This window comes from Sander lucioperca, chromosome 4, assembly GCF_008315115.2.
Source record: "Sander lucioperca isolate FBNREF2018 chromosome 4, SLUC_FBN_1.2, whole genome shotgun sequence".
Lineage (NCBI taxonomy): Eukaryota > Metazoa > Chordata > Actinopteri > Perciformes > Percidae > Sander > Sander lucioperca.
The window spans coordinates 5,336,898-5,360,288 of NC_050176.1; the positions used below are offsets into that span (position 1 = coordinate 5,336,898).

At 41.3% G+C, this 23,391-nt stretch overlaps 1 protein-coding gene and 1 long non-coding RNA gene across 18 annotated transcripts in view; one reads left to right on the forward strand and one right to left on the reverse strand.

Moving 5' to 3' along the window:
• Window positions 1–23,391, forward strand: part of LOC116039680 (potassium voltage-gated channel subfamily KQT member 5-like) — a 181,489-nt gene that overhangs the window by 85,342 nt on the left and 72,756 nt on the right. The gene's annotated exons all lie outside the window — the stretch shown is intronic.
• LOC118494941 lies at window positions 219–22,005 on the reverse strand. Its single transcript, XR_004897150.1, has 5 exons — window positions 21,995–22,005; window positions 8,980–8,990; window positions 3,501–3,506; window positions 597–799; window positions 219–563 (listed from the first exon to the last, which is right to left on the reverse strand). It is a non-coding gene; the product is annotated as an uncharacterized LOC118494941 (long non-coding RNA).

Below are 23,391 nucleotides of genomic sequence, written 5' to 3' on the forward strand. Positions count from 1 at the left end.
CCGTGAGGTGAAGGTAGAATATAAGAACTTTCTTGAAATTTGTATAATAATAATTTGTGTACAATAAATAGTCCATAGGGATCTGTGCTTTGGAGCTCACTGATAGCTCCGTAAAGTTCAGCTAACGCATTGGTAGCATTAGCGCTTGGTGGGATGTAAACACAGAGTATAAACACAGCCGTGGAATGTAGAATGGTCGCCATTTAACAGTCACAAACTCCACCAGCGGTGAGCAGTAGTTGGATACAAGCACCACATTTCAGCACCAGTCCGTGTTAGCAAATACAGCCCATCTCCACGAGTCTTACCCGACAGAGCAGCATCTGTATCTGCTCGGAAGGCTAGCAGGCCTGGTAGCTGGATATCGGAGTCCGGTACACTGTTGTTCAGCCATGTTTCCACAAAAACAAAAACACAGCAGTCTCTGAACTCACGTTGGGAGTTTTGTGGAAGTTGGATGTAGTCCAGTCTGTTGTCTAATTAGCGGACACTTTGGGACAGGTGGCCGGCTATGGATGGGACAGGTGGCCGGCTAGCGTTAGCTTTCCACCTAGCTCAAACTCCTGTCCTTGTTCCGCGTTTCCGCTTTCTCGCACATCGCTTTCAATGTCCCCTTCCCCGGCTAGCGGAATCGAGCGACACCGCAGGCTGAGGTGCTGGTTCCGTAGCAGGCAAAAGCTCACGTAGTGTGTAGAGTATTCCGTCTGTAATAAAGTTTCCTGCATATTCTCTGATCTGTACCAATGTATCCCGGTGGTACACATGTGCAGTAGATTGAATGCACATAATTGGAAGGTTGCTGCAGTAGAGAGCGAGCCTGTTAGCTTAGCTTCAAGATGGCTGACACTGTTTGGACATTCTGGGAGTGAGGTCCCACCCCCTATGGGTGGGTTGAAAACATGCGGACCTAGCTGCTACTACTGGCTGTAGTCCATAGCCTCTGGACAACAATGCCTCCGTCATCAGAGGGTTTTTTCCAGGCACACGATACAGAGAAGTCTTGGCTCCGGGGAACATGAGGGAGGGAAGCACGGTCATTCAAAAATACTACCGGGTTTCTACTGATACAAAGCTTAATGCTAATCGGTGAAGTATCCCTTTAATTAACTCTAACAAACATGGCGTGTTGCTATATGGGTGTGTGTGTGTGTGTGTGTGTGTGTGTGTGTGTGTGTGTGTGTGTCTGTGTGTGTGTGCGTGTGTGTGTGTGTGTGTTTGTGTGTGTGTGTGTGTGTGTGTGTGTGTGTGTGTGCGTGCGTGTGTGTGTGTGTGTGTGAGGACGGACTAGTACTTATGTGTTTCCATTTTGTCATGTACACTCACGCTCTGCTGCTGTTCTGCTGTTAGGTTTATCCTGGGCATCAGGAATCAGTGAGGAGTGCTAATCGGCTAGTCTAAACATTGGGGCTGTGATTAGCCGTCCACTAGCCCCACGCTAGCCACAGCTCCACATCTGTGCCATGATAGGATTTGCAGGATAGGCCAGAGCCAGCGGGCGCTCATAACTGGCTCCATTCGATGAGATTTAATGAGCTTTGCTCTCATAGACAGGGGGATTATTGGGTTATAAAGGCCAGTGGACCTAGTGGACCCAGCGGACTTGTATCACCGCAGCATTGTTTCGGTGGCTAATATGCTAATCCCAATTAACAGCAGTGTGCAGCAGGGGACGTCACATACCACAAGTCCACATGAGTCACACAGGAGAGAGCGTGTTGAAATATGAAAGGACGAGGACAGCAACCTTTCCGCAGGCTCTGCTGGTCCTGTAGTCTCACTTTTCCTAAATTACAAACACTTTGCTTAACAACACTCACAACACATTCACAGACACACAAAAAATACATATTGGCTTTTTTTGTGTTTTACAAAAAGACAAGACAGACAATAAGTCACATCACAGTCTCACCACACATATTTCTGCATAAATAATCTTCTTATGTAGAGGGAAACTGTTTATACTGTGGCAACCAGTATAGGAAAGTAAATAAATATGTAGGGGCAACTTTTGCCTACAGTGTCTAAAAAGTCGGGGCATTTACAAAATTTGGGGGGCACAAAATAGTAATTATCGCATAAAGTTGCTTTTTAATGTGAAATAAGCCCAGATAAAGATGCATAGAGTAATCACCACCTTAATGAGTAAATACAAAGCATATTCTTGCTATTATCAGTGCATTTATATCTAACGGTGCCTCTTGTGTGAGTGGGTGTGTTACAGACAGAAATGGAAATTAAATCAATTAAAAATAAAATGATGCCTTAATGTACAGTAGGATTGATATTGGCCTTAATTGGTTGCTATTCACAAAATTTTGGGGGCAATGTTCTGCCTCTTAATCATGTTTTTAGGGGCATTCTGAGATTTCTTGGGGCATTGTTGGCCTTTGACACCTCAACACTGGCGGCAACTACATTTATTTAATCCATACGCCCCTCCTTGAAGGAGGAAAATCCTACATAAGCACCTTTTTTTAAATATTTACTTTAAAAAGTTGGTTTCACAGTGTTCTCTCTGTCCGACCACAAACTCTGGCTGAACTGGGACATTCCAAAAAACGTTTGAAACCCTGCTTCAGATTTGTGAACCATATTCCTTGTTTGCTAAAATAGAAACAAGCCTACACACAAATTGGACACCAAGCTCAGTTTGTATTTTTGGCTTAGGCGGTAGCAAGGCTCAAAGAAGACACATGATTTGATCAGGATTTGGTTGGACTGGAGGCCAATACAGTAGAGACTCACAGGATGTTTTATTTTTCTTTCTTTTTAATATGCAGCTGAGGACATAATGATAATAGTATAATAGCATTAAAACCTTATTTTACTTACAGCCATTACAAAACACTTACATTTATAAATGCCCATTTTAAATTAAATTAAATGAATTAAATTACATTTAGGGCATAATATCAAAGCATTCAGAATCAATTGAGTACATTTTCATTTCATTTGAATGTTTCCTGTGGAGCACTTTGGATAAACTGGCTCTAGAATAAAAACTAATTTGATTTCTTTTGTTCAGAAATGGACAGCTTACTTAGCTTAAGTGTGCTCCATCATGGACAGCATGATTTATAGCTTCACTTAATAATCTTAAATTTTTATTTTTTTGTGATCCCCAGTGGGGATGTTTGTTTGTTAGAAATCACTACACACAGGTGTGAAATACACACACACATGCTCAGGACCTATTCATGCACAAAGGGAGAGATGTCAGAGTGAGTGGGCTGCCAGTGCTGGACCAGCGCCCTGAGCGATTGGGGGGGGAGGGGGGGGGGTGGGGGTGGTACGGTGCCTTGCCTTGCTCAGTATTAGCTCTAACTGCTTCAGTTTTGAGCACAGTGTGATGTGTGTTTATACCTACGACTAATTCATGTGCTGGCCTGTATGTGTGAATATCTGTGTGTTCTTTTGTGTCACACATGTGGGCATGCTATTGATTTTTATACTTTAATTTCTTTGCATCTCCATTTGCATGTCATTTTCCCTCCTGCGACTCAATGCTTCCTGCCTTTGGGCAACTGTATCAGTAATGTGCCAAAAAGAAATGAGTTAGGGGATGGGGAGGGACTTTATAAACCAAAGCTATCACATCAAGTGATGAATAAACTAATGAACAAGGTGATATATAAGCTATTATCTGGAGGTAATGACCGGCTACACTTGAGGATTGGCTCTGCATTCCAGGCACAATCAGCCGTGAAAAAGGAACACAATGGACGCATACACACAATGGGATCTGAATTAGAGATGGTCCAATACCATGTTTTGCTTCACGATAGCAATTCCGATACCTGAACTCATTTATCGGCCGATACCGAGTACCGATCCGATACCAGTGTGTCATATATTTTATTATGTTTTTACAGCTGTATACTACTATCCAGGGGTGTAGCCGTAATTTCCGAAGTGAGGGGGGCAGATTGTTCAGGAGAAGAATTTTTGTTGAAAGATCCTCTCCTATTTGTCTCTGCAAATCACAGATTCCAAGTAGCTTACATTTCATTTATGATTGATAGAAACACAGTACTTCCGTACTGTTTTACTGCCACATCTTGCCCAATGGGAGACCTGCTGACATTTTAACTTGCCACATGGACGCAGTGTTGCTAGATTTAGCAACTTTTCAGACCCCCTTAGCAACTATTTTTTCACAAAAGCGACTAGCGACAAATCTGGCCACTTTCTGTAGAAAAGACGCCAGTATTGTCCGGCGAGCACGCGGGGTATTTCTCTCTTGTGGCCGCCAAAACAGTCACCTCTTTCTTCTGTTCTGTGAATAAGGAGCATTTGCTTTGGGCATATAGTGCTTTCCATTTGTACTCGGAACTCGGATTTTCCGAGGTCAAAGTCAGAAACACACCCCCCTGACCTCGGATTTCCGAGCTCGGAACTCGGGCAACCACAGAGTACCTCAAGCTCAAAATCCAACATGGCTGGTCCGTGCATCAACAGTTGTGAAAGCTGTAGTAACATACACTTATAAGCACTTTTGTCTTATTTGTGTCTCACTAAATCAGTCGTACACACAGCGCTGTCCATATTCTATCTGTGGACATGTTGTTACGCTGTTTGTATGCACAAAAAACAGCGTAATGCGTTGTTACAAACTGGCATTGCTACCCATGGCTAACCTGGCTAGAGCTAATGAAAACAATAAACGTCTGACTTGTAAATGGAACGCATTCAACTTGGGTGTGACGTCATTCCCAGCTTCGGCTTCCGAGTTCCAAGGTAAATGGAACGCACTATCAGTGTGATGTCTGCGCTGACGAGAAAGTTCATCAGCTTTTCAGTGTTAGTCCAATTGATCCGGTTTGTACGGGATCAGAAGAAAAGGGATTGCTTCTGTCCACTTATTGAAATGACAGCTTTCTCTTTTACATGCACTTCAAAGTTGATCCACTTATCTTTACAGTGCACAGCTACTGATGCAGCAGGGGTGGCATGTTAGCGGGAGGGCCCTTAAAAAACAGAAAGAAAAACCACCTCAAAGGATTGCAGATTAGAAAAAGGGGAAGAGAATTGAATTGCTTTATTCAATCCAGCTCACCAATTTTGTACAATAAATAAGAAAAACCAAATAAGCCGCAATGTGGTGCACACGCTGTACATCATAGAGACTGAGTGTTTAAGAACTAAAACAAAACCAAAGGGTATTCTGGGGACAGATTAAAGAGGCATTTTTTTGAAATTATAGTTCTGTTTCTTTTTTTTTTTTTTTTTTTTTGAAAAGTGAGGGGATGCAGAAATTTCCATCAATACATGGCTCTTGGTAATATGCAGAGTAATGAAGACCTTTCCATGTCGTAAAAAGCCTCTCATTTCAAACCACTTCACTTGGAAGGCACACTCAGCAAATCCCCTTCTTTATGTCTTTTTGATGTCAAGAGGAAAAACAAAAGGAGGCTGTGGAGAATGGTAGCAGGAGAAAACATATGGCTAAACCCTCATTCTGCCAATCACAGCAACATGAAGAAAAAAAAAAACACAGACACCAGGCTGCAGCCTGATTTATTTCCCCTCCTTTATCCCAATTCCAGGAATTTTATGAATGGAAAATGTCAGGGGATAGGTTTTTTTTTCCCCCAAAGCCACTATATGGTCTGTCTCATGAGCTTACCATGCTGTTTTCTGGTGAGTTCACGCTGTCTGGAACGGCGATGTGGAGCGCCAACCCCCCCCCCACAAACACACACACACACACATCCACTCTACATCACGCCGTTTGACTTTTTAGCTTGACAACCTTGTCCGTAACCAGCGAGTTCAAAAATCTCCGAAATCGAGACAGCAACAATGAGAAATGTGTGGGTTGGTGGGCTGTGTTTAAAGACAACAATATTTTAAATGAATGATACAAGGCAGCGATGCCTGGAAAATCCATGAGTGAAGTAATAGCTAATGAAAGAAGTGGAATAGATCTTTTTTTCATCTGGTGGTCTGAACAAGCCCTCTGGCTGATTCTTCTTTAAAACATCTGCTGGTTGGAGTGTTAAAGGTTCAGCTTAAGGTTCTTCATTTAATCCTCCTGTTATCCTCGGGTCAAATCAGACCCTGTTTTCAAAGCTTCTACATCAGAAATCTTTGATTTCTTTCAAGCAAATTTCCCAAAGATAACACGGACATTTTCATACAACACTCTTCGCAAGTAAAATGAATGATCAGTTCACTACTTTCATAGAATTTTGATGTTTAATTACATTTTTAATAGTATTTGAAAAAACAATGAAATGGTTTCAAAACAGTATCCTGACTAAACATTGACAGCCTGTGATTAATCTTAACTATTTGTCGAAATAATTCATTATTTCAGCTTTTTTTAAACACAAAAATGAGGCATCATTTCACATACATGACGTTTATTGACCAATGGACAACAAGTTGCATGGACGACGGGAACACAACACTAAGGTTAGGATAACGTTCGACTGCAGAGCTTTTTTTTCCCAAAGTGCCTTTTGTTCTGACTAAAAAAGTCAGAACAGTACACATAGAGGAGTCTTTCCCTGATGAATGACAGCAAGAATTGTCTTACAGTAGAAAGCACTTTGGCCAATCAGGCTGATCTGCTGTCATGCCAACTCTTTATTTCTAGACACTTTGTCAGGAATAAAAACGCTGGTACAGTACCTCTGCAACCGTGTGCTATTAGGAAACGGCCAGCTTCTGTTTCATACAGTCATTATGACGGACCTTTGTTAAAGATTTAAAGCCCCTACTCTGAAAAACCCCTTTGGCACAGAGGCCCTTTTCAAAAAGACACTTTTGTGTCACTTTGCAGAATAAAATAGTTTAATGTTTGCTAGCATTTCAGCTGTGGCTGAATTATTAAACATGTTTGCTCTCAAAGGGCACAATCTGTCACCCCTGTCTGACCTGTTTCGATTCGTCGTAATGTCCCTTTTTATCCTCTGCTCTACTCAGTGCTGAGATTTTCTACAGTTTCTACAGTTGGCATAAAACGCTCCCACTCCCTCTGATAACGACTGTATATATCTTTTTTCACAAGCTCTTTTCTTGTTTTTCTGCGGGGTTAATGTAATGCAATGTAAATCTAAAATATTTATAGTTCAACAAACACAAAAGTTAATATTAATTAATTATATTAATTATATAATTAAATACACTTTGTCTTACTTTTATTTGGTAGATTATCATGTTCTAAGTTTTGGAAACAGTTACAGTTCCCATAATGCTTTGGGGGATGTCAAAAGAAAGTATAACGTTGTATGCAGTGGGCTACTTTGAGCCCTTTTTTTCTAATCTATATCTGTTTAGATTTTGGCAAATTAGCACCATTAAAAGTATGCCGAATTACCTTTTAGTGGTTCCTGTTTTCAGTGGAGCCATGGCTGTACAGACAACTGTCACTGGATTACTTTAATACTGAAGATAAACATAAAAACGTGATGAGTCCTGGATTTTTTTTTCTTATGATTTCTAAGCGGATTAATCGGCTTTTATTTGTGATGGACAGAGTCAAACAGGCAGGATAGTGATAGCCTCGGAAAGTGTAAGTCCCACTGAATATAAAGATATGTGTAACATGTCTGGAATTTATCGGGCAAGGCGACTTTGGCCTTTAGTGTTGTCGATTTCTTGAGGGCACAAAGTCCAAATGCAAGGGCAGCAAGGCCATCAAATAAAACAATCATTTTAAGTGCATGCATGCAATTAATTTAATTTAAGAGTAACGTTATGTTTGTTAACATTAATGTTACAAACATTTGGCTATAATAGATTTATAATAGGATTTGGTCTCCTGGTTGGCCGGTACTAGATTTTTGTTGGACTGTCAATATTAAATACCTCGGTTTTCAAGCAGTTCATACCAGGCTCGAAATTGAACGCATTACTGGTTATGTGCGCAGCGTTTCACTTGATATTGCCCAATAAGAATTTAGAATCTCAAGAAAAGACACTTGTGTCTACAAATTGTATTGACAGGATAAAAGGCAGAGAAGAAAATGGCAAAATCAGCTGGGGCCGTGTGGGCGGGGCATCAAGGCCACTGCGGCCATAGGGCAGATGATTTTTTAAAGCATGGCGGCCAGGGCCGTCATGGCCCCCATGAAATTCCTGCCCTGTTGTTGTCAGATTTGACTGAGTTAGACTCCAAGAGAAAAACCTTTCAAAAATGAATAATTTGGAGGCCACCCTGCATTGACTCTGATGACCCCCTGTTGAAGATCCCTGCGCTAAGGGTTTTTTAAGTGCCTTACCTCCTGTGTGTGTGGATAAGCGGGACAAACTACAATTAACTGCTACTCTGCTAGCGCTGCAGAGCTGCAGACAGCGCCAAGGGATTAGCAAAACTCCTGGAAATGAGCCAGAGAAAACTGAGACAGAAAGTGGCGGAGAAAAGGCCGAAAAAAGACAGAGACAGAGTGATGCTGAGAAAAGCAGAGGGCGGACTGAAAACGGCAGATAGAGGAGGACTGATGAAGCGGAGACAAAAAGAGGAGAGGAGACATCCTGCTGTCAGCGAGCAGTGTAATCAGGACCAGATGTCTTTCTGCGCTCTCTTGACTAGAGACGAGTTTTCACAGCGATTCATTTCCACAGCCCGAGATTGTTGAGGCGATTTCACCCTCACTTGTCTTCGTCGTTTGTTTCGGGTCATTTTAATGTCTCATGTTGAGTTTGTGTGGATGCAAGTCAGAGTTCTGTGTGTCTAATGCACATGTGCCAAACTCAAGGCCCGCGGGCCAAAGCTGGCCCCTTGCAGATTTAGATCTGTATCAATTTAGGTTCACAATATATTTTGGCCCGCCTTGTTGTGCATCCAACCAAAAACAGGGGAAAGTGTTAAACTGCAATTACCTGACAATCAAAGCAGAATATGGCAGATTTGACGACTTTGAGACTCAGAAATTCCCACAGAAGCAGGGAGTTTTCATATTCAGGCTGTGAAACAGGTTGTTGTTAAAAAAAAAAATTTGAATTTGATTAATTCTGTGATGGCTAAGGAACTTTTTTGCTGACTTTTGTAGGGCTTTATGTCGACAAAAATGTCCGAAAAAGGGACGAAAACTTTTGAGAAAGACACAAAAAAGTCGGAAAAAACCAACAAAAATGGCAAAAAAAAGCTTCAGAGAGAGAGAAAGAGAGACTCAGAGCAGATAGCTGTCAGCAAGCCTGTACGGAGATATGAATAACCTGATTTCTCTGTGTGCCATGTAATCATCGTATCCCGAATAGGATCAAAACGGGATAAGCCTCATAACCGCAATATTCATGTCCACAGGGCTTTAAATTGACACCCGCCAAATGCTGGTTGTAATTAACTTTGGCGGGTAACATTGTAAAGTCATTAGCCGAAATGGCCGGTAATGAAAGCAGCAAACAACAATGCGTCGGCCGGCTGAAGATATGTTTTCAGGCTGGTCTGTTTTCCGCCACGCAATTTGGGCGGTTTTGTGCGTGTTTGACTTGGAAAACATAATCTTTATCTGGCTCGTCGTTCTAATCCTACATTTCCAATGAACAGTGTGTGGTGACGTCTCGTACAACCATTGGCTACGTGCCTAGCATGCAGTAACGATAAAATGAAGCAGTAAAGTTATTTGAATGTGTTGAAATTAGTACAAATTTGGCTAGAGGAAGATCTGATTGGCTGGTAACTTTAAAAATGTACTTAGCCATGTTGGCTGGTGATTTAAAAAAGGTTAATTTAAAGCCCTGCATGTCCATGTTAACACACATGATTCAAACAACATGCTCAATACATTGTGTTGTACACAGACATTTCAAAATAATACATTTTAAAGCTGTAATTGCAATAGCGCAATACCGCGAAACCGTGATATTTTTACTGAAGGTTATCATACCGTCAGAATCTCATACCAGCCCATGCCTTGTCGGATGACACCGATATATCATATATAGATATAGCAAATCACTGAGAGCATAATGGATTAGGCAATGGTTATGGTTCTGGTTAGGGTTAAGGTTAGGGTTAGGTGCCTTGAAGTCAACGGTCGCAGCGCTGCCTGGATGGAGACGTTGGGGGCTTAAAACATCATTGAGCAATAATGGACGTCATAGAGAACATTGCATCATAAATCACACAGCTGAGTCCACACTTCTGCGCAGAAGACACGAGCTGTCGAGCGCTGTATCATTTCCTCCTTGTCAACAATCTCAACAGGAGAGGAGCGATCACACTCTCACACATCCAAACTGCCTGGTCAGGGAATTACCATGATGCCTTTGTCTGCAGTCTCTCGTACACTGCAGCATGCCGTTTGTCCATTTTTTTTTAATGATGCCATCGCATCAGTTCTCAAACAAGGAGATTTGACAGCAGCAAGTGAAGGCTACAGCCATTGTATAGCCACTGTGTGGGGTGTTAGGTTAGCGGGACTCTACCCCGATGATCACGTGTGGGCTTTTTTTTTATCCCCATAATCTGCCTCTTCTGTTGTCAGCTCTCAAACTATTTCTGACCTGAAAGTAATGCATAACCCATTTTTGGAAGGAAATCTTTGTATATCTGAGTCTAAATGCGAGTGTCTCTTTGGATTGGAAATCACTCTAGCTCCATACTCAACGCACAGTTCATCTCAGTAGTCTTTTTCAATATGTTTGTGCATTTAGATAACAAAGAGGACAGAATATCTTCAAAGCAACACCGCTGGTCCCAGACATGCTTCTATTAGTGTTAAACAGGAAAGTTAACTCGGAAAGTGCCCGAATCTATCCGTCTGATACAGTAGTTGAGAGTAATGCTGGCAACCTCTCACTCTCCAGCCTCCAGTGTGTTTTCAGCCCGGTAATTTGATAATGAGATTGTGAGGCAATGGCTTCCAGATGTGAACTCTCTTACACTTACGTACTGTAGTGTGTAGTAGCTGAGCTGCCACAGGCCCGAGCCAAGCAGCCACTGGTTGGATACAGGTGCTTTATCACCTGCTGCAGGATGAAAGCAGAGAGCATACTGTCAAAATCAGAAAAATACCGTGCAATGTTCGTCAAGTGGCATAGATATAATTAGCTCTTCCGAAACAGACTCAAGGTAACAGGTAAACTGGGATAGAAATAAAAAGTGATTTTGAACATGTAATAATCTTGACCTCGCAGCAAGCTAGATATGTTTGTGTTGGCACTCTGGTGATGTGAAAATATCCAACCTTGACATGTGTAGTGGGCTGGCTGTATGGATGTGAACACCAATCACACAAACATATCATTTTTCCATGCAATGTGAAATGACATAAGGTTTGTCGCACGCACACACACACACACACACACACACACACACACACACACACACACACACACACACACACATGATAGCGGAGTTACCTTTCTAATAGATGCATTAGGCGTGACAGAAGGGAGCCGATCTCTTCTGGCCGGAGACCTTTCACATCAGTCGGAGCACCATTTGTTCTGTCAGCTCCATTATCATTGATGCCGGCTTTGCACGAACACACAACTTTATTGTTCTGCGTTTGCTCATAGCAATTGTTGCTTATTGTTTTATTCACTGACAGATCCATTTTATTAATACCTGAAACCTCTGAAAGTGAAACTGAAGACAAGAAAGTGCCTCTATGCAGCTTTTGTGGCACCTGTTTGCATAACTGGCCACCTAGACGTGGGGAAGAAAAGGCGTATTATTCGCATTGTTCTTCTGCAAATATGTCTCTGAGTGAGCATTGTTGTCAAATGTCTGCTTTGAGGGCTGTTTGGCTTTGAAACTGGGAGACTGGCTGAATGGCTGTCTGAGTCCTAATATAAGGTCAATGATGCAGGAGATGGGAACGAGAGTGTCATTGTCACCGGGACAAAAGAAACAACTGTAGGCCATTCTGTATCACCGCTTGTCATTATCAAATGTACAGTAGCATTACCAAGCATTCAGCTGAGCAGCATTGGTCATGACGCAGTTTCTTCACTGGCTGCCATTGTTGGTTTCCTCTTTGTTGCTGCTCGAAATGTCTCTCTGCCGGGCTGCCATCTCCAAAACACAGCCTGCAAAATAGTCATCAAGACTCTGTGTCCTCTTTGTACTTTTTAGCCTTCTTTGATCCTGATTGATTCAATCAAAAACTACTCTGAGGACATTTTGTTCGCAAAAATGAGAGAAAAGAAAACATATAAGACAATCTTCAACTTATTTAGGACAGAGAAACAACAAGAACAAACTGTAAAGATGCTTCCTAGGGATGTTAATGATTAACATTTTTAAAAACGTTAACCGACAATAAGAATGTTCAAAAAGTAATTAAAAAAAAAAATTGGCTATACAATATATTTTTTAACTGCTAGGTATCTAGTTGTGCTTTAAGCTGCTCTTTTTTTCTGCTGAGTTGGTGGCTCTCTGCTGGACGGGGCTAACAGCGGAGAGCTATGTGACACGTGCCACTATATCGATTAGAACTTAAGGCTTAATTCGGCCGTCCTTAACACAGAGTATGGCAGGCGGACACACAGTTGATAACCTCTCAGGTGGATGCTGTGGAGACAGGCTCGCACAGTTGCAGACTTGTGTCGGTCGCATGGTTCCAGGAAAGTGAAAGTGACAATGCATGCAACATCGTGGCTGCACGACCGGTACAAGTCAGCAGCTGTCTGCAGACGCTGAGCGCCGAAAGGATGTCAGAGCTTCCTTAGTCTTGCATTGGAGGAGGAGGGTCTGGCTAGTCCACACAGCATTCCGGGATGAGAGAAAAACATGCTCTGGTTTATTGGCATTTCTTTAAACCAATCACAATCGTCATAGGGGTTGCTAAGCGCCGGACGGAGCAATGGTGCCTCTGCAAAATAGCCTCAGGAAGGAACTTATTTTGGTGGAACGTGTAGGTTCAAAAGTTGTTTTAGTCGTGCAACTGAAGACTCAGATTGGACAGATAGTCTAGCTAGCTGTCTGGATTTACCCTGCAGAGATCTGAGGAGCAGTTAACCATAGTCCTCAGAAATCCACCAGAGTTTAGAATGCCAAGAAAAAGAAAGAGGAAGGTAACGGACATCTGGCCGAAAATGAGGGACAACTGGCTATTAGTCCAAAAAAAAAATTAGTCCCAAAAACTAAATCAAATTTAGCATCTCTAATGGTTCTTTACTCACACGTTCTTGGGAAATTAATTTTCTATGAAATCCTGTTCTTTACATGTGCCGATTAGATTATCACCTTAGGTTGTAAACCATCATCCTTTCAAAATGATTACCTATCCTATCAAGTGGCATCAAAATGGCAGCATCAGCTTTCTGGTTGTTGCTTTCTGTGAAATTGTGTTCATGTAAGCCAGTTAATCTGGACTGATGTATCCCTCCCATCACCGTCATTTACAGTCAACACTGATGTGGTTGCAAGGAGCAGTTTACTTAACATTTGTCATGTCTATTGAAGGAATATTACATTTTATGCTTTTATTACAGTTGATAGCAGTAGAAATGAAGGGGAGGAAAATGCCACCAAGATTAGTCTTAACCCTGCATCCTGAAATATGACCATTTAAGAGTTGTCATTTCTTTAAGTCCACTTACAACAACTTGTACATCTTTCAGGGGACAGATGTACATCTGCATCTGTATCTGGCTTTGGCACAGAAAAATGATGCCACAATTCTATATTACAGTTTTCAACCCAGTTGATCACTTATGGGAGACAAACGTCTCTGCCAAATGAAAATGAAGTGTTAAATGTAAATGTAATATATTTTGGAGCGTCTTGTTAGACAGCGTTCTTCACACCATCATCATCGAAACACTGAATGACAGAACATCTTCAGAAAGAATGATGTTCATGCTTCCAGTAGAGTTTAGATAATGATAGTTGAAAAAAACGTGGCCTTTCTCAATAATGGTAAATCTGTGCAGAGCTTGTGAAGATCCTCTAAAGCCAGCAGTGTCTTCTCTGTCACTGAAGGGCTCGCTGCCCTTTTCGAACTAAGCTGTAGACTAGATTTCCTGTACTGTATAAGGACAGGTACAACAGAACAAGCAAAATCCTGGCAGCCACTAATGAAAACCATAAATCTCAAACTTCAAACTTCTCTGACTTAAATCTCTTTGTTTCTATGCTTAATCAGTGCCAGAAATGGGCCGGTACTCACTGGCACTGAGTACCAGCTCTTCAAAATTTTTGTCCACGTGAGTACCGTTACTTCTTATTGCATACCTCCACTTCCTGTGGTGAGGTACGCAGCACGCACCCTTAAACACCTGCGTGACTGTGTCTCACATAGCAGCTTAACGCTGAAAAAACAGCGCTGAAAATGTCCTTGTAAACACGGATGATTGTATTGGATAAACATATTATTGTAACCCTGGTCTCTGGAGGCTACCTGTGTCGGGCGGCGACACTCAGGCTAGGCAATATATTGATATTATATCGACATTGATATTTGAGGCTAGATATCGTCTTACTTTTTGGATATCGTAATATTCGGGATATAAGTGATGTCGTTTCCTGGTTTTAAAGGCTGCATAGTCTCGCATTGCCAGACCTTCCTCCACAGCGCTGCGGAATAAGGTCTGGCTAGTCCACACAGCATTCTGGGATGGGAGAAAACCGTGCTCTGGTTTATTGGCATTTCTTAAACCAATCACAATCGTCTTGGGCGGTGCTAAGCGCCCGATAGAGCAACGGTGCCGCTGCAAAATAGCCTCGGGAAGGAACTTGTTTTGGTGGAACATGTGTACGTTCAAAGGTTAGTTAGGTTTAGCTAGCTAGCTGTCTGGATTTACCCTGCAGAGATCTAAGCAGCAGTTAACCATAGTCCTAACCATAGTTCATAGTGGATAACCAAATCCACCGGAGTTTAGAATGCCAACACAAAGGAAGCAGAAAGTAACGGACATCCGGCGGAATTTCCAGCGGCACCGGATGAATCCCGGAAGTGGTATAGACTAAAGGCTGCATAACAGTAAAACAATGTAATTTTCTGAATTTACCAGACTTACTAGCTCTTATATTATTTGCCTTGACCCACTTAGTCATTGTGTCCGCATTATTGTTGATTATTTATCAAAAACTCTCATTGGGTTAATATTTTGTGAAAGCACTAATAGTCAACCCTACAATATCGCAACAATATCGACATCAGTGTATTTGGTAAAAAATATTGTGATATTTGATTTTCTCCACATCGCCCAGCCCTAGGTGGCATGCACAGGAGCACAGCAGGGGGTCAGTGCGCACAACACTCAAAGGTGTTTTAAGCCCCGTTAACTGACAATAACAATGTTGACCAATTAATACAATTAGGGCTGCACAATTTACCGCTTTTGTATCGTCATCGCGATATCAACTGGCGCAATAAACACATTGCGAAAGGTTGCGAGAGATACTCAGAGATTATCTGTGTTAGTTGAAAAAAAATATCAGTAGAAAGCTACAGTTTAAAATGTTACTGCCATTCTTTGTTAGTGGTTAGTGTTAGGTTCAATTTGTTCAATAAAATAATGTTGGTTAATGATTTCCTTTCATTTGTTTTAAATTCAACAAAAAATGCAGCAGAAAGGCAGAACTGAGTACACTTTAATATCTACCGTATTTAATATCTATCTTATTTACCGTTATTGAGATATTCAACCAAGGTTTTGCATTTTTCATTAGTTTTTATTTTTATTTTGTTTTGACTTTTTGTTTTCAAATTCAGTTTAGTTTTAATTAGTTCTTAAAGCGGGTTTGCTAGTTTAGTTTTTATTTTTTGAAAATGCTTAGTTTTAGTTTAGTCTTTTTTTGTAATATGGGTTATTTGTCGGGGGATTCAAAAAGGTCAGAAAAAGTATTGTGTAATAATAACTCAACAAAAACATCATACAATTTTAGAAATATGTAGGCTATTCACAATGTATTCAACAATAACACCAGTACATAAAATGTAGCCTACATATGGTCATGAATATGTAAACAGTCTACACAAGACGCCGCATTAAGTGCAAAAGTGACGTGTTCCAGGAAAAATAGCCAACAGACTAAAGAAGACAGACATGAACAGATGTTTTGAACTTTGGTTTGAGTAAAGTGGCGAACTTTTAGAAGTCAATCGAGTCACACAGTTTGTAGACATTCCAGTATCAATCCACATATTAACCCACACTTCCTCCCGCTTTTGGTGTTCCTGCGTATTTACTAACCAGCAGCTATCGAGTCGCTGGTGAAAGCCCTCCTACAGTGTTCTCTGTCCTGCTGTTGTCTCTGTCATGCTGCCTGGCCCTGTATCCATACATCCATGCCGGTAACGTTACCGGGGTTAGCTTCTGTTTCGGGGGAAGGGGGCTTTGCTTTCTCCTTTACCTTGTTAAGGTAAGCTAGGTTAGCCTCCTAGCTTGTGTGCGCTTCTCAAATTTACTTTCATATTCGTGGGATTTTTTTCCCTGTAATAAATTGTCCACATATTTTACCACCTTCCACTGCAAGGCACTTGCTTTTATCTGACACAGTCATAATCAAATAGGTGCCGCTTTCTTCCGACTTTCGGTACCGCTATGATGCCAGGCGAGGGGCATGGACTATGTTGTGTTCAATTTGACGTGGAATGTCGGGATTTCTGGGTTCCCTGTCGGAAACTATACATGTCTACGGGAAATGTCATCGTCGGAAAGATATAACGTTATTTGCTCTATGAAAGACATCGACAAAGACGAAAACTAAGGACATTTACTCGAAAATTTTATTTTATTTTAGTTAGTTTTGCAAACAGACATTACAGCCTCGTTTTTATTTTTATTTCAGTTAACGGCAATATTTTTTCCCACCTAGTTTTCGTTATTTCGTTCGTTTTCGTTAACGATTATAACCTTGTATTCAACAGCCTTATCGCATATTTTTCCTCAAATCCTGGAGCCCTAAATACTATCAGTTAAACAGTTAAAAACAATATTATTAAAAAATCAAATAAAAAAGTAATTAAAAAATGTGTTTTGCATTGTAAAAGAAAAAAAGGCTATACAATGAATCTTTTAACTAGAAGCTTGAGTTGGTGGCTCTCTGCTGGACGCCGCTCACAGCGGAGAGCTATGTAACACGTGCCACTATATGGATGAGGACTGGTTGGTTAAATCAGCCGTTGTAGACACAGAGACAGAGACAGAGTATGGCAGTCAGACACACAGCAGACAACCTCTCAGGTGGATGCGGTGGAGACGAGCTCGGACATACGCTCCCCGGACAGGAGACTAATTATGTCTGTGTCTTAAGAGGTTGCATGCAGCAGCGGAAGTATTCAGATCCTTTACTTAAAAGTAGTAATACTACTCTGTTAAAAATACTCTGCTACAAGTAAAAGTCCTGCATTGAAAATGTTACTTAAATGTCTCATGGCATGAAAATTTCACTTTATGAGGTTTTTTAACATTAGTATGCGTTCCTCCTATCCTGCCTATGGTCCCCCAGTGGCTAGAAATGGTGATAGGTGTAAACCGAGCCCTGGGTATCCTGCTCTGCCTTTGAGAAAATGAAAGCTCAGATGGGCCGATCTGGAATCTTCCCCTTATGACATCATATGGGGAAAGGTTACCTCCCCTTTCTCTGCTTTGCCCGCTGCCCGAAGAATTTGGCCCGCCCATGAGGAAATAGAGCTGCAACCGTGGCCGCAAGCTGGTCAAGGCCACACCCCCACCCTCCACCTTGCCCCCCCCCTCTCCTCCTCAATAGCATTTAAAGCTACAGACACAGAAATGGCACATCCTAAGGAAAGCTCATTGTGGGACTGGCTCTAGTGGCTGTAATTCTGCACCAAGGCTGAATTTCGGGAAAGAGACTTCAGATACAGTATTAGGGGACCACTAAGGCCTATATAAAAGCATCCAAAAAGCAGCATGTCATAGGACCTTTAAGTAAAAGTATGTAGGTATCATCAGGAAAATGCACTTAAAGTATTAAAAGTAAAAGTACTCAATGCCGATAAATCCTCACATTTTAGAAACTGGAAATTAAAAAAGGGTTAAAAGTATCAACAAAAGCTTCAAAAGCGTCAGATATGCGTTAAAGGCGTCAAAAACAAATTCTGTGTTTAATGAGCTAATTAATTCAGCTGGACTTGTGGGCCTTTATATTGTTGGGTAGTTTAATTTATAATAAAACAACAGATTTAAACTACATGTGTTTTGTGTGCAAAAATCGTAATTCTCTCTGAAATGTAGCGGAGTAGAAGTAGAAAGTGGCAAAAAAAAGAAAAAGACTCATGTAAAGTACCTCAACATTTGTACTTAAGTACCGTACTTGAGTAAATATACGTAGTTACATTCCACCACTGGTTGCATGTTTTCATACAAAAATGAGCTTTACACACAACCTTATCACAGCTGATTATTCCGTCACTGTAGTGTTAGAGTCCACATTTGATGTAGTCTAGATTTGGATGGTCATTTACATTTAAAAGGGTTGTGAATCTAGTTCTTAAAGTAAATTCTAGCACAACACAGTCAACTTTAATCCAATAAAAAAAAAAAAAACAGTGAGTGCCACAGTGAGCAAAAACATTAATGTCACGCCCTGAATGTAGCCTGTGTAATGAAATGGATGCAAATGCATTAGAAGTGATATATTACGTATAAATATATCCAGGACACATGCGATTATCATGTTATGCAACTGTGCTTACAGTAGTGTCATTGCTTGAACATCCTTTGTGAATGTGAATGTAAATGTGAACGTGATATGGTTTGAGTCAAAATTCTCTGATTCCAGCTTCTCAAATGTGAATATTTCTCTAGTTTCTTCTCTCCTCTGTGACAGTAAACTGAATATCTTTGAGTTGTGGACAAAACAAGAGGAGGACGCCCTCTTGGGCTTTGGGAAACACTGGTCCACATTTTTCACCATTTTCTGACATTTTAGAGACCAAACAACTAATCCAATCAAAATAATCAACAGATTAATCTGCCAAAAAATTATCGTTAGCTGCAGCCCTTGTTTGTTTCACACCTGCATTTGTCTTTCCCCACTGTGCTTTTGTGGCTCCTGGTTTCTGCTGCAGTCTTATTTTCAGTATTTATGGACATTTTATGAACACATCAGTTTTACAAGAGAATTTGCAATGCTAGCCACAGCAGCTGCCAAAGCTGCTAACATCCACACCACTCATTATTCATTCTTAATTCAGATTTTTGCCATTTAAAAATAAATCAGCTGAGACCTAACGTCTGCCAAAATGTGTTTGAAAAACGGTTTATTTGGTTGCATCAGCTGTACTCAAATCATACATGAGTACTGTGTGTGTGTGTGTGTGTGTGTGTGTGTCTGTGTGTGTGTGTGTGTGTGTGTGTGTGTGTGTGTGTGTGTGTGTGTGTGTGTGTACATGCATCATGTGTGTGTACGTGTGCGTGCGTGCGTGCGTGCATGTGTGTGTACATCTCTGTGTGTGTGTGTGTGTGTGTGTGTGTGTGTGTGTGTGTGTGTGAGGGAGAAACGCTTTGCTTGGCTTTCGGGGCTCAATAAATTCCCACTGACGTGAAACATCCAGCCAGAGCTCGCCCGATTGTGATGCGATTAGTTAATTGGGTGAAGATGTGGAAAGTGAATTATGTGTGTATCTCATGCTACGCCACTAATGGACGGAAAATACCTCCATCTCCGACCTCATCCTCCCCACACCCTTTAACCAGAAAAACTTCTCATAATTTCCAACTTGTGCCTTCTAAAGTTGAATAGATTTAGCATCTCAGATTTATATCATTTTTCCATTTGGCTTCCTCTGGCTGTCTCTCATCATGACCATGGCTTGAGCCCGGTTGTAATTTACTGTGAGGTTGTTATCGTTACTGTAACAAAAACAGCCAACCGGCTCCTGTATTTATGTATTTTATCTTCCTGACCCTGTGAATGCCCCTTGTCTGAAAAAAAAAAAAAAAAAAAATGCGCCTGGTTATTTAAAACCGATCCTACACCCGAACCATTCTTGCCGTGTAACCATTTTTCCTGTCACTGTTTCCTTTGTCAATATTGCAATGCCTTTAAATGTTGCTTATTGTTGACACTGTTTATTAGTTTCCTTTTATATGTACAAACATCAACATTGAACTGCACCCCCCATCCCACCCCGTTTTCCAGCGCTTTTCAAACTCCGGACCAAGGTCCGCATCCGGACAAAACTGCAAATAAATCCTGACCCAGTACATACTTTGTGTTATAAAAAATGTCTATTGATCATTTAATTGTTAGTGATGTTGAATATACGCAAAAACAAATCAACAAAAATGTTGAAAAAGGCAAAAAAAAACAAAAAAAAAAAAAAACGACAAAAACGTTGAAAACAAAAAAGTTGATAAAAATGTTGGAAAAGATTTTTAAAAAATGGTACAAAACACTAGTACCCAAATTGGTCCAAAAGTTGAGCAGGAAAACAGAGAACTCAACTTGAACGTATGTTGCTTAAAAGTTAAAAGTGAGTTGATTTAATGTTATTTTGTTATTGCCAATCATTTCGGACCTCTGACCTGGAATAAAAATCAGATGCAGACCTTTGAGTGATATGTTTGAGAACGCCTGCCGTAGACACTTCACAATATCACAGTAATACAATAATGTGAAAGTAACAAAACAAGAACACATGACATAGCACACAAAAAAAGAACGGTACCAAAATCAATACACATAGTACATGAACAATAACAACTCAAATAAATAATAGTGAAAATTGAATGAATGTTGTTAGGTAGTACTCCCAATGCAATTCATGTCTCTAGGGTGATTATATATTAAATCTTGGCCTTATGTTAAAGGGGAACTATGCAGCTTCGGAGTCATTGGAATGGTTATATGAATTTTTTTGGGTTGAATGGTGGTCGTCTCGCTTCCCCCTAGTGCCTGTGAGTGGAAAAACCACCCTTTCAACTTTTGGCCAGCCAGGAAGTATCGCGTGATATCAAGCAAAGGGCCGCAGGTCAGAACTGAACCACGGCCACTGCAGCGAGGACTGAGCCTCTGTACATGGGGCACACACTCTACCAGGTGAGCTAACCAGGCACCCCTCAGTTCTGCATTTCTGCTGCTTTTAGTATTCTGCTAAAATACAACAAAGAGATTATTGAATTTAAAACAAATGAAAGGGCATCATTACCAAATTTCTTTTATTGAACAAATTGAAAACTGAATTAAATACAAAAGGCACCACTAGAAAAAGAATTCTATTAACACAAAAAATCTCTGAGTGTCTTTTCGCGATATGTCGCAGCCTTTCGCGAAATGTATGTTGCGGCAGTTGGTATCACAATGACGATTAAAAAATTTATTAGCGAAGAAAATACGAATTAGCAGAGCCAATAGTCTTCTTTTAGCAATGGCTGCCCTCCGCCTTTATATGGCAGACTTTCCTACTCCGAAAAACGCTCCCAGATGTCATTTGCTCAAGCAGCAATTATTTACGTCTCTAATGGCGGCCCCCTCTAGTGGTCGTAGTAATTATGAATTTTCATGTAGGTGTGTTGGTTGGGTTTTGGAAACACAGGACTTTCACCCGGGAGAGCAGAGTTCGAGTCCCGTTTGAAAATGAACTTAAAGGCTGAGTTTTTTGTTTTTTGTTTTTTAACAAAGTGTCACTTGTCACGTGCGTAACCTTCAGGAAGTGAAGTAACGTCTGATTTGAACCCAAACCGCGACATTTTAGGCCTTTATTTGACAGGACAGCTTAAGACAGGAAAGGAGAGAGGGAGAGAGAGAGAGAGAGAGAGAGAGAGAGAGAGAGAGAGAGCCGCAGGTCGGAATTGAACTCGCGGCCGCTGCAGAAAGGACTGAGCAGAAAATGTCTCCCGAGCTGCGTCGGGCGCCTCTCCTCCCAGCGAGCTGCCTGCGACACAGTTTAAGGCCCCACTGATGCGTATCGTCACCATGACAACGGACAACATTCGCCATTTTGTTGTGCACCGATCAAATGACCACGGCAAAGAGTTCAATGGCCTTTCTATCCATTTGATTTCTATGCTGTCACCACTTCACTGCAGCCTCACTTCTCTTTGTCTTCTCTTTGCCTATTCATCCTCGTCAGACTGCTGTTTGTCGCACTTGCTTTTGTTCGACCGCATTCATCTTCACGAACCGAGAGCAACGGCACGGACCAGGCACTGGGGCTCATCTCGCCCATATTGCAACTTAATAATGTAAATCCCCAGCCTGATGATATAGCTTTCTGTTGAATATGCTTTAGAAAGCCGCTGTGTAAGTGTCTTTCTTCTTTTGCAGTAAATTGTAATGAAAGAGCCTACGCATAACGTTTACAAGGACGCACACACAATGTAATGAAATAATGATAGAACTACAGTACGGTCTATAGGAAAATTACTCCAAGTCCCTTGTTGGGAGGTTTGTTCAGTAATTGTGTTTTATCATCTCTGCATGCAGCTAAATATAATAAGAAAAGGAAATAAATGTTCGCAGTGAGGTGAGTGGAAATGTGCTGATTTGTACTTTCCAACCATCCGCCTAACAAACACTGCATGTCGGTGTGATACAAGTGTTTGGATGACTCAGTTTTTGTGTGTGTGTGTCTGTGTGTGTGTGTGTGTGTGTGTGTGTGTGTGTGTGTATGCTTCTTGTTTGTTGAAGTAGTGTGAATTGTCATTTGAGGAAACAAAAGGTAGCTGATGGTGCTGTTGTTGACAGAAAGACAAATGTGAGGCGACAGATGAAGCTGTGTGGTTTTGTCTTCTGTCAGCTGCAGTGGAGGTTGTGTGTTTTGCAGCCGCAGCGCTTTTTCTACTGATTCTTTCTTGTGTATTGACACCAGAGACGCTCACAAGTCCCTGAGTTAGAGTCCACATATTTTGCATTCAGCGCTTTTTGTGTTTGGGCCTTGTTCTATGAAGTTTTTAAAGCCAAAGTAGTCTATATCGACGATGTTTCACTTCCGGGATTGCTCCGTTGCGCTGGAAATTCCACCAGATGTCCCTTCTTTTTTGGCCAGATGTCTGTTACCTTCTACTAACTTTGTGTTGGCATTCTAAACTCCGGTGGATTTCTGAGGACTATGGTTAACTGCTCCTCAGATCTCTGGAGGGTAAATCCAGACAGCTAGCTAGACTATCTGTCCAATCTGAGTTTTCTGTTGCACGATTAAAACAACTTTTGAACGTACACGTTCCACCAAAACAAGTTCCTTCCTGAGACTATTTTGCAGCGGCACTGTTGCTCCGTGCGGAGCTTAGCACCGCCCAAGACAATTGTGATTGGTTTAAAGAAATGCTAATAAACCAGAGCACGTTTTACTCCCATCCAGGAATGCTGTGTGGACTAGTCAGACCCTCCTCCGCAGCGCCGTGGAGGAAGGTCTGGCAATGCGAGACTTAAGCCAAAGCTTCTGATGAATGGCACAGCAGCTGCAGGTGCGGTTGACATGTTTGTTGTCCTCTCTAGCAGCAGATACATTACGTATTAGGGGAGACCGGGGTTGGTTTAATACTCTTGTGTTAATTGCTTATCATTAAAACATCTTT